Source organism: Lactuca virosa, chromosome 9 (assembly GCF_052849685.1).
Source record: "Lactuca virosa cultivar CGN04683 chromosome 9, Lactuca_virosa_CGN04683_v6, whole genome shotgun sequence".
Lineage (NCBI taxonomy): Eukaryota > Viridiplantae > Streptophyta > Magnoliopsida > Asterales > Asteraceae > Lactuca > Lactuca virosa.
In genome coordinates this window covers 258,965,883-258,978,075 of record NC_136434.1, presented here as the reverse complement: position 1 = coordinate 258,978,075, position 12,193 = coordinate 258,965,883, and positions in this window count along the sequence as shown.

Genomic DNA, 12,193 nt, shown 5'->3' with positions numbered 1-12,193 from the left:
TCAGAACTAGGATAACTTAGTTAGTCAGCATTCGGCTTATAAACACTGCTATAGACTTATCTCCGTTTCATCTTTGTATTCATTCTAGCAAAAGATGCCTTGCGATAGACCTGTAAGGCGCGTAGTCAATACCACAACAGATAATCCACCACCACAATTCGATCTTGCTGCTCTCCAAGCAACGGTAACAACCGCAGTAACAGCTGCTATAACTCTATTCCATGCAAGTAGTACCAGTGGATCTGGTAGCGGTACCCACTTAACTAACCCCGGAGTTACCCACGGACACCCACGAGAGTGTTCGTACAAGGACTTCATGAACTGCAAACCCAAATCCTTTAGTGGAAATAGGGGAGTCATTGCTCTAATGCGATGGTTCGAGAAAACAGATTCAGTTTTCGAAATCTGTCTGTGCCCCGAAGGGAGCAAGGTGAAGTTGGCTGCCTGCACCTTCTCCAACAGAGCCCTAACATGGTGGAATGGCCATGTTAAGTCACTGACCCTATCAGTGGCTAACCCTATGGGTTGGGAGAACCTGAAAGAGATGATGTTGGAAGAATACTGCCCATGGGGCGAAGTTCAAAAACTGGAGCAAGAACTATGGGAGCATACCATGGTCGGCTCAGACATAATGGCCTACACTGACAGGTTTAGTGAACTGGCAGTACTGTGCCCCGGGATGGTTACCCCAAAGAGTAAAAAGATAGAAAAGTACATCTGGGGCTTATCTACCCCAATTCAGGGGGTGTACTGTCTTCTAATCCAACTACCTTCGATGGCGCCAAACGCCTAGCCCAGAGACTCATTTACCATGGAGTCCGCCATGGCGTGGTAGTCCCTATTCCCGAGCCAAATAAGGGAGGGGACTATAAACGAAAGTCGGGGAAAAAGAGGAAGGAACAAACAACATAGGAACCCCCGCAAGAGCAACAAGTAGTAACTGTACACGCCGCCACAACAACTGCCAGTCTAGTGTCTGTCAGTCGATATGCTGGAACTCTCCCTAAGTGTGGTAAGTGTAACTACCACCACACCGGAGCTTGTCAGGAGATGCAGTGCATGAATTTCCGCATGAAGGGGCACACTGCCCGTTTCTGCAGGGCGCCGGCACAACTGATCTCCCAAGTCCCCGTAGTAGAAGTAAATCAGGCCTGCTATGGTTGTGGTGAGATTGGGCACTACAAGAACGACTGCCCGATAACGAAGAACACTAGGGCGGATGCACGAATTCTGATGATCACCACAGGAGAAGCTGCCCCGGAACCACCAGCGAACAGCAGTACGTCTTCTAAATAAAATTACTTTAAAGATTTAATTTATATTTTATATTAAGATTAAAAATGGAGGAAACTAAAAAGTAATTATAATAACTTACTCGTTCGAACAAGTCACAGCTTTCATAAGAGAACTAAAGATCAGTTCAGGTGAGCTATGATGGCTTAGTATGTACATCAGGGTTATGTATAACTAAGATTTTGCAGGCTTAGAGTGAGTGATTCCGCCTCATTTCCTGTTCCTTGTTTGGTTGTGGATTTAGGGCAGAGTCACTCAGTCGACCGTCTTATTCATCTTAATTATAAATAACTTGCATATGCCAAGCGATCATAGAGGTACCGAGGAGAATCATAATATAGAGTGGCGACACTAGTTATCAAAGCGCTTTCACTGTTAGTACTCGCTTATCGCAGTACGATATGTGACAGTGGTAATATCAAGGAGAAAACTAAAAGCACTAGAAAGTCTACACAGAATACATTATCGAGCACACTCGGGATACACCATCGTATAACAAGAGTTTCCTTTAAATCGGCCTAACATTTGTTTCTATAAAGAGTCTATCGTCATCATTCGTCAGACATTGGCGTAGTCCTCACCATACCAAGTTCATGTGTTTCAAAAATTCATCACCTTAACCGACCGATTAACGAAACCCCCGTCACTCGTAACGACAACCCGACCCAGACCTCAGAAATTGTCTCTTGTCTTCTAAACCCCGCAGTACACATGCGAGGAGTACCTTACCTTCCGAAACCTTTCCGACGTATACTCAGCAGACCTTTCTGAACTACCACTCATCCAGCAGATCAAGTTCAAGCACAGAGGCTAAGGACGAATACAGTCCACCTATCACTATTTAAGTGTATACGTGAGAGTGGTATATAATTATGATTATGAGGATTTAGTATGTGTGTTTCCGCCCTATCTCATGTTCCTTGTCTAGTTGTGGACCTGGGGCAGAGTCGCACATCCGACTGTTTTACTAATCTTAATTATATACGACTTGTATACACGAGGTACTGATAGATGGACCAGGTATGAATCCTATCATGAACTTCAGGGCAAAGTCGCCCAGGTCTACGAGTGGATATTCTACCATTCAGAGGAGCATGACCCCAAGGGTCCTGCTAAGAAAGCTAATTTCGGGACGAAATTCCATCTAATGGGGGGATGATGTCACAACCCGAAAATTTTTATTGGATTAGGTCAAACACATCAAATTAAGGTCAAACTTATAGGTTTCTAGACTGAGTATACGTAAGGGTTGCGTGTTAGGAAGTGAACCATGTAAGAACCAAGAGCCTAGAACATCATTCGAGCTATGAAACCTCAACAAGTGAGGTTCATGGCCAAGAACCATGTTCACAACCGTGAAACCCTCTTAGGCCGTGAACCATCCTTATATATATAGTATACTTCATTTTTGATTCATTTATCACCTCTTGGCCGTGATCCTCTCAAATCTCTCTCAAGTATCATCCACAAGAACTTCATCTTTCCCTTTTTTTCATCCCTTTTTGTTACCATCTTCTTGGAATACATCAAAGAGCCTTCAAACACTCACCAAACAACAAGATCTTCAAGTTTTCTTCACTATTTATGGGACGTGAACCCTCTGAAGGCCGTGAACCATTCATCATTTGGGCCGTGAACCATCAAGTGGGTCGTGAACCATTCATCTTGGGCCGTGAACACTCATGTGTTCTTGGGCCGTGAACACCCCATAGGGCCGTGAACACCTCAAGCCCATCCGTGAACACCCTTTTAGCCTCCTAACTTGCTTCTAACACTCCTTTGGTGAGTTATTCTTGCATCCTAGGCTGTTTCCCAATCACCTTTGTAGTTAGATTCACTAATTTCATGCCTATATGTGTCATTATATGTCATTTAGGACTCGTTTGTGCCTCGAGACTTCATTCGTGGAACTTATCATCTTTATTCGAATCTTCAATTAAATCACCCACATAAGGTGAGTTCATACCCCTATAATCTATCTTTTAAATGTTTTTAAATGCTTTTAAAGGGGGGGGGGATACAAGTTGAACACAATAATATTGTGTTAATATTTACCTGTGATAACGATCAGATTAAAGGAATTCTTATGCTTTTATACATTAGTAAATCAATTCAAAAACTCATTTAAAAGATGTTAGATTGTTATTTATAAAACTCCGTTCTTAAAGTATATGCTTAGCGTAGTAGATAATTGAGTCTTTTCTACAGGCCAGTAACAGTTCAAGCAAACATACTAGTAAACTATAATAGGTATAGTTTAGAGGATTACTACTTACTACTTCTAGATCAGTGAAACTTACATGAGTTAGTTCATACATACTATAACTAGAACAGGAAGGAACATATATATACTATAACAAGAACAAGATAACAATAATGTGAGCCACTACTTCATGGCATAGCAATATACCTATTGTGTCACGTTTTGTAACCAGAGTCTCCTGGAGGGAGAGCGTGAGTTTGTGTATAGATCTATACGGGATTGACCATCCTACACCTTGCTGCTAGCTACAGTGGGACCTGCAGGTCTACGAGTGAAAAATGTCATACCATTTTCGACGTATTCAGATCGTCGTGTTTTATACTAGTCAATCAAGCATGGTTATAACCTCATCACATTTTACCTTAATTTAACATAATTGATTTTAAGGTACTTAATACTCCAGTAGTTATTTTATACAACACTACTGTATATCTTCATTTTTCCATTACATTCATATAGTGATATTCTCGCATCGAGTAATGCAAATTATTTCCTAGTAACATGAACATTCTGTTTGAAAGGGGCCTATAATGCTAACTTTATGATTCCCCGATAGATACATTAAGGATACATATTAATCGGATCTGACATTCATATGTGTGCTTTCCGCTTCATTTCATGTTCATTGTTTGGTTATGGGCTTAGAGCGGATTCACACAGTCTACTATCTATTCGATCTTGATATATATATATATATATATATCCTGTATACACCAAGTAATCATAGGGAGTAACAGGTATGGGTCAGGTCACATCATACAAATTCAGTATACCGCTTTCTAGTACAAAAACCTACTTTTCGGATAGAACATTAAGTAGGTGAAACTAGAAACCTATCTAAAAGGGGTTTGATACGCTCTATTAAACCAGTATAACTTAAAGGACCTTAAATGGTTAATTCTATAATGCCTTAGTATATACATCAGGGTTATATATAATTAATATCTGATAGGCAGTTGAATGTGTGTTTTCCGCCTTACTTCCTGTTCCTTGTTTGGTTGTGGACTTAGGGCAGATTCATACATTTAACTGTCCGTTCGATATTAGATTATATATAGCTAGTATAAAATAAGTGATTATAGAAGGAACTATTGTGGTTACCATTTTACTAAAGGAAATATATGATTTTCTTAAAGGAACGTTTTCTTCAATATAATAGAACTATTACAGTTAACTCCTTAAGTACCAAATGAATACGCCAGGGTTATATACAATGAAGATCTAACAAACAATGGGATGTGTGACTTCCGCCTTATTTCCTGTTCCTTGTTTGGTTGTGGGCTTAGGGCAAATTCACACAATCGATTGCCTGTTTACTCCAAATTGTATATAACTTGTATCTGTTTAGTACTCATAGAACGAATTGTATCATTTTTACTTATCATTCATCACCTGAGAAAATATAGGATTTTCTAGAGGAATAGGCGAGCTTTTCTAAAGAACTTATAGTATACTTTTTTAACTAAAATACTTATGAACTCACTAGCTCAAATGCTGATCTACTCTTTCAAAATAACTTGTATTCTCAGGAAACTAGTAGACAGGTACGCGCTCAGGGTTTCAGAAGATGGAGCATAGTAGCTTCATGTCTTTTTTTGTTATTTACTTTGGAGTCAATCTTTTGTGAATCTAATACATTGTAAACACTTTAATATTAATGCAATGGTTGTTTGTTACTTCATTTACTATGATGCATGTGTTGTGATACTAAGCATGATGTCCTCCGCCCCCGAACGGTTCCGCCGTTCCGGTTTGGGGGTGTGACAGAATCCGCGAGTTCACCCACCACTATTATTTTGAATGGATACAATAAAAGTAAAAACTCCGATTTCACAATGAATTGCCACAGCCTTCCTTAGTTACGTACGAGGCTGCCCGGAACGATTCTTCCATGAATAGTGAAAATGATGGCGGTATTCCAGTCTTTAACAAAATCAACCCAAGATCATGTTCATACAAGGACTTCTTAGCCTACCAACCCTAATCCTTCTTCGGTACGGAAGGAGCCATTGGTCTATCCCGCTGGATAGATTTGATGGAAGCAGTATTCTGCATCAGTTCTTGCACTACTAAACACCATATTAAGCATGTCACTTGTATGCTAATGGATTCTACCCTGACTTGGTGGACTAACCATACCAAGTCTATAGGAATCGATGCAGCCTGTGCCATTACTTGCGAAGCCCTGAAACAGATGTTGATCAAGGAGTATTATCTTTGACAAGATATTCATGCCCTAGAACAAGAATTTTTGAACCTTACTCTGAAATATTCGAAGGTGACTACTTACACCTCCCAATTTAACAACCTCGCCAAACTCTGCCCAGGTATAGTAAACTCAGAATACAAAAAGATTGAAAGGTACATTTGGGGGCTAACTCCCCCAGTTCAAGGTCTAGTTGATGCATTCAGGCCCATTACCTTTGATAGTGCTAAACAATTGGCCTATCATTTGACTGAACAATATATCCATCCGAGCACCACGACCAAGCAGACGGAACAGAACCGGACGGAGGGTACGAAACGGAAGGACCACGAGGAGTACAAAGGGAAATTCAAACTCCTCAAGCCCAAATCAATCCTTTTGACTATCTACAAAGCAAACAAAAACACTCCCACTTTGTCCATGTCCTACTCCGGCACTTTACCCCATTGTACCAAGTGCAATTTTCATCATATCTGTTGGAGCATGAAAATGCTCTACAATGTTGAGTGTTTGTTAGGTTAGAATATTCCCTTGTATGAAAAGCATATTCCCTCCACTAGTATATAAAGTGGAGGTGATGGTCATTTTATTAGTTAGTGTTCACTATGTAGACATTGTAGATTAGAGAGAGTGTGGTGGGATCTCTCCCACCAAGGGAGAATTATCTCTCCCAAACCATGAGTTTGCTTGTAATATTTTATATCTCTCTATCTATCTACTACAGTTTTACTCACATATTATGTTCTTCATGTTCATACACGATTATCTTTTTGGTAATATCTTCCGCACCGATCCAATCGATAAAATGGGAACCTACAAGTGGTATCAGAGCAAGACCTTGGAGATCTCACGATTATTTCAAGGGAACGATCCCGATTGGTTTATTATCTTGAAGATTTTCGTCATTTATGAAAATTGTCTCAGCCTTCACAACTGAAAAATCTTCTATGAGTTATTTACTGTTTTGTTGGTGATGTTGTTAGAAAAATAAAAATTTTGCTGCTACTGTTCAATACATTTTTGCTTGTTGAATTTGAGTTTATGAAAAGAAAATATGTTTGCTGAAGAAGATGAAGTCTCATGTTAAAAAGATGGAGTTTGATTTTATTATCCAATGAAAAAAAGATGTTTAGAAAAAGACAAAAATATATGATTATGGGATAAAAGACGGTGGATAAAATAGAGAGTTTGAAAGAAATGGATTTTAGTGTGTTTGGGCACTTATATTCCGAAAGTACAAATTTTATTTGTTGCCTCAAATGCATTGGTGTGTCTCATATTTATTTTTGTGGTAACACACGTGAATGGAAAACTTTAATGGAGCATTAAATGTGTTCCATAAGTGGGGACACCTTTTACAAGAGTAAACGACAAGAAATGTTAAGCCCACTTGCCATGTAACACATACACTAGCCAACCCATCAAATTGATATTGTTGTCGCTTTTGTAAGTCAAACTCTATTAGTCTATTTCTCACACCTGTGCATATGACAGCATCCTGCCACGCGTTTCAGCTTCGTCACATCTACTTTAAATTACTTTTGTCGGTTAATGCATGCACAGTCAAAAATGAAACATTTGCTTCCGGAGTCGACCCATCCACTTGCCTTTTACTTCCGAAGCCAATACCTGTTCCGGACTCAGCATGGAACCCACCTTCCGGAGCTATTTTTTTTTTTTGCTTCGGAAATCAAAATCTTTCTTTTGCTCCGGACCTTTTCTTCCAAATACCACTCCGGAACCACTTTTTTCTTAGGAACTCACAACCCATTTCAGAATTTTTCTTTTAAAACACATTTTACCCAACCATTCCTCATCAAAAAAAAAAAAATCCGAACTCAAAAAATTCCGGACTCACCCTTTCATTTCCGAACTCAAAAAAATCCGAAATCAAAAAAACAAAAAAAAAAAAAAAAAAAAATCCTGACCCTATTTTCTCACTCCGGGATTTTCACTCCTAAACTTTTCCACTCCTAACCTTTTTTCACTTCTAACATTTTTCAGTTTAACCCATTTTCCTTAGTGAATCCATTTTCATTATGGATCCACCTCCTAACCCTTTTTTTTAACTTCGCTTTTTTTCTCATTCCTTTTAAGCTTTTTTATTAAAACCAATTTCCATTTTTTTTATAACCAATCTATTCCTTCATGTTATTTTAAAACCAATTAATTTTATTTAACACCTATTATTTTTTTAAAACCAATTATTTTTATTTTATACCAATTTTTTTTATTAAAACCAATTTTTTTTAACACCAATTTTAGCCCCATGATTCAAGACTTCATTCTTCTTGCTGATTATGAGTGAAGACACAGTTGGTTCAGAGATTATTATTTTTGTGTCTCACTTCTACCGAGCTACTCGCATTTTTACTCCCTTCGGACTATTTATATATGGTTTCGGACCATCATTTGGGAGTTCGGGTTTGCATTTCGGTTTTCGGCATTACTTCGGTTCCGCATTATGATTTTTCAGTAGCGGGTTTTATGATATATTCTACAGTGTTTGTTCAGTTCAGCGATACATCACCATGTCTACCTATGACCGAGAATAATATCCTCGTTTTTACGGGTAGATGCTCACATCAAGGGGGAGCTTGCGATGCTCCATCATATCCGACGTATTTTCTTTCCCTGTTTCATGATTATTTTTTATCTTTATTGCATGGTCGATCAAAAATAGGGGGAGAATCATGAGCATCCATTCTGGTTTATTATTGGAGTTTTGACGTTAGAGACATTTGAAGACGAAGATTCATTTAGTAGTGTGATGTGGCACTGATTTTTGGTCTTCACAAATCGAATTTTTGGCATTACTTGATGTTCTTCGCATTATGATTATTTATCTTCAGACTCTACACTTTGGGATGTCTCATTTGTGTTTACATCCGGTTCAGATCTTATGATTACTCGAGTTTGGATTTGCGATATTTTGAAGACGATGATTATTTTAGCGATGCGGCGTGGCACTTCTTTTTGATCTTACGATCAAATTTTTGGCATTGCTAGACCATGTCTTCGGATTCACATTATTTATCATTCGGACTTCATTTTTGGATGGTTCACATTTTTAGCAGGTTATTCTTTAGAGATTTTTTGGTGCATTTTCATTCGACTTCGGAATATTGAAGACGTTGTGTAATTCGAGATTATGCTCTTCGGTTCTACAATCGAGGGGGAGACTGTGAACATGATTGGTTTTTGGGGACAGATCACATTCGAAGATTGGGATTTCATACTTTTATTCAGAGATTGGGGTTTCTCTGTTTGTTCTTTGATGCTAGAGATTCCATTGCCAGATTCCGAGATCACGACAACTTCAGCACTTCCGAGACGCTTCAGCACCAGACCTACCGGACCTGCCTGTCGGATGTTCTGCCTTTTATCACAGCTTTACCCTCACCATTTCCGAACATTTAGGGGGAGATTTTTGGAGCATGAAAATTCTCTACAATGTTGAGTGTTTGTTAGGTTAGAATATTCCATTGTATGAAAAGCATATTCCCTCCACTAGTATATAAAGTGGAGGTGATGGTCATTTTATTAGTTAGTGTTCACTATGTAGACTTTGTAGATTAGAGAGAGTGTGGTGGGATTTCTCCCACCAAGGGAGAATTATCTCTCCCAAACCATGAGTTTGCTTATAATATTTTATATCTGTCTATCTATCTACTACAGTTTTACTCACATATTATGTTCTTCATGTTCATATACGATTATCTTTTTGGTAATATCTTCCACACCGATCCAATCGATAAAATGGGAACCTACAATATCGGTAATTGCATGGTCTGCAACAACTGTAACATAAGAGGTCACACCTCTAAGTTTTGTAGAAAGACCCCAACCACTACAACCTCAACCACTACTGCAGGAAAAATGTGTAACTGCTTCAAATGCAGCCAACCGGGACACTTCAAGAAGGATTTCCCTAAGATGAAGAATTAGGGTCGAAAAGGAAGAACATAGTTATTGACACAGGAGATGCCCGCTAGGACCCAACTGTGGTTACCGGTACGTTTCATGTCAACAATATTTAATGCTTTCGTATGATTTGATACGGATAACGATATAAGCTTTATTGACCATTGTTTTAGAAACACGATAAAAGATAAAGTCTACAAACTTAATAAAACTTACATAATAGAAATTGAAATCAGCCAAATAGAAAACACTTTATAAATACTCGCCAATTTCCTTATCAGCCTGAAAAACCACGTCTTTCAAGTCAACCTAATACCTATGACTATTCAAAGATCGATGTAATCATGGAAATGGATTGGTCATCACCTCATCGAACGGAGGTTCAATTATATGAAAAATTCGTTCGACTACCTCTACGAAGTCCTCGTGATTTATGGAGATAAATCAGGAAAGAGCCTAAGAGTCATCACTTGCATGAAGGCAATGAATTATTTACAGAAGCGATGCTTCGCTTTCTTGGCCTACGTGGTGGATATGCAAGGCAAGGGTAAGGAAATCAAAGACATTCCACGAGTGTGTTACTACCCGGACATATATACAAAGGATCCTCCTAGAGTACCTCCGATTAGACAGGTCGAATTTCGAATCGACCTAATCCCAGGTGCAACACCACTGACACGATCTCTTTATCGTCTGGCTCCATCGGAAATGCGAGAACTATCCAGTCAGCTTCAACAACTTCTTGACAAAGACTTTATCCGACCAACCTTATCTCCATGGGGAGCCCCAATTTTATTTTGTCAAAAAGAAGAATGAATCGTTCAGGATGTGCATCGACTATCGAGAGTTGAATAAACTCACCATGAAGAACCAATATCCACTCCTAATGATCAATGACATGTTCGACCAACTACAAGGATCCTGCTACTACTCGAAGATACATCTAAGATCCAGCTACCATCAGCTTAGACCTAAAAAAGTAGATATTCCAAAGAAGGCATTCTGGACTCGATGTGATCATTACGAGTTTCTGGTTATGCCATTTGGACTGACCAATGCACCAGTCGTATCCATGGACCTTATGAATTGGGTGTGTAAACCTTACATGCAATAATTTGTTATCGTCTTCAATGACAGCATATTGATATATTCACGAACCAAGGAAGAACATTGCCAACACTTGTGTTTAATAATGGAACTGTTAAGAAAAGAGAAACTTTATGCAAAGTTTTCTAAATGTGAGTTCTGGATATGTATCCAGACAACCTAAGCCAAATAGTACAAACTACACTCCCCTAGGAATCAAACTAGACATGAGTACTTCATATCACCCTCAAACGGATGAACAAAGTGAAAGGACGATACAAACCATAGAAAACATGATTTGCGCCTGTATGATAGACTTAGCTAATGCATGAGACACTCACTTCCCATTGGTTGAATTCTTAGACATCAATAGCTATCACACTAGGATCAAGGCCGCTCCATTCGAGGCCTTGTACAGGCACAGATGTCGTTCTCCGGTATGTTGGGAATAAGTTGGAGATACTCAATTAGCTAAAAATAATGGTGGAGACACTCTACTCACTGGTCCCGAGATGATTCATGAAACAACAGAGAACATCGTTCAAATAAAAGAACGATTAAAAGTCGCATGTAGTCGATATAAGAGTTGTGTTGACATTAAACGCAAACCATTGGAATTTAAAGTAGGAGATCGTGTCCTGCTAAAGGTTGCTCCATGGAAGGGTGTCATTAGATTTGGAAAAAAAGTTAAATTTAACCCCCGTTACATCGCACCTTTTGAAATCCTAGCAAGGGTTGTTCTGGTAGCCTACAAGCTTAAATTACCTCAAGACCTCAACAAAGTGCACGATACCTTCCATGTGTGTAATCTTAGAAAGTGTCTATCTGATTAGAACCTCGTCATTCCACTCGAGGAGATCTAGGTGAACACTAACCTTCATTTCATGGAGGAACGGGTGAAGATCTTGGATCGAGAAACCAAAAGCCTCAAGTAAAGCCACACACCTATATTAAAAGTCCAATGGAACTCTCGTAGAGGGCTGGAGTTTACTTGGGAGCGTGAGGATCAAATGACACAAAATTATTCGCAATTGTTCAACGGTGCTCCTTCCACTAGTGGAATGACATAATGATAGCACAGAGTAGCCTAGAACTTAATAATTTCGGGACAAAATTCCCTTAATAGGGAGGTAATGTAACATCCCGAAATTTAGCTCATAGACCGCGAACGACTAAATTACAGTAAATCTCTTTGTAATTTAACTCATTGAGTTTTGGTGCATCTAATGTAAAATAAATGGGTTCTTTTCAAATATTATAAGATATCAAATGATACCTTACTTCCAAATGTGTACACTGTCAAACGAATCAAATAGCTCCAACTGCAACACTCGGTAATGCGTCCGAAAATCTGAGTTCATATGCAAAAGATACGACAGTTTTAAGAAAACGGACAATAAAACATATATTTTCTTTAATCG